Source organism: Onychostruthus taczanowskii, unplaced genomic scaffold (assembly GCF_017590055.1).
Source record: "Onychostruthus taczanowskii isolate IOZ18803 unplaced genomic scaffold, ASM1759005v1 scaffold368, whole genome shotgun sequence".
Classification (NCBI taxonomy): domain Eukaryota; kingdom Metazoa; phylum Chordata; class Aves; order Passeriformes; family Passeridae; genus Onychostruthus; species Onychostruthus taczanowskii.
In genome coordinates this window covers 41924-42761 of record NW_024501104.1, presented here as the reverse complement: position 1 = coordinate 42761, position 838 = coordinate 41924, and positions in this window count along the sequence as shown.

Here is an 838-nt window from a genome sequence, read left to right as displayed (position 1 = left end):
GAGTTCGGGAATCCGGGGGGTCGGAAATCCGGGGGTCGGAAATCCGGGGGTTCAGGAATCCGGGAGTTTGGAAATCCGGGGGGTCGGAAATCCGGGGGTTCGGAAATCCGGGGGTTTGGAAATCCGGGGGTTCAGGAATCCGGGAGTTTGGAAATCCGGGGGGTCGGAAATCCGGGGGTTCAGGAATCCGGGAGTTTGGAAATCCGGGGGTTCAGGAATCCGGGAGTTTGGAAATCCGTGGGTTTGGAAATCCGGGGGGTCGGAAATCCGGGAGATCAGGAATCCGGGGGTTTGGAAATCCGTGGGTTTGGAAATCCGGGGGTTCAGGAATCCGAGAGTTCAGGAAATTCAGGGATTCTCCTGTTCGCAGGAAAAAACGCCCGGAAAGAGCCGGGCCGGGATCCGGGGCTGCTCCTGGGGAAAGCTCCGGGGCTGTTCCAGGGATCCGGGGGCTTTTCCAGGAGCTATTCCAGGGATCCGGGGGCTTTTCCAGGAGCTATTCCAGGGATCCAGGAGCTATTCCAGGGATCCGGGGCCGTTCCGGGGCTCCGCCGCCGCTCTAAGCCGGGAGCGGGCGGAGCCGGGGGTTCCAATTAAGCGCTGGTTTAATTAAGCCGGGAAGCGGGGGGGGCTGTGAGGGAAGGATCCGCGCTTTTTTCCCGGATCAAAGGAAGGAATCGCTGCTTTCCCTTTAAATCCGGGATGCGACAGCGCCGCGAGTGCGGCCGGGAGGGCAGGAAAAGCTGTGCCCGCCCTCCCCGCAGCATCCCGGGAATGCGAGCGGATCCTTCCCTTCCCTTCCCTTCCCTTCCCTTCCCTTCCCTTCCCTTCCCTTCCC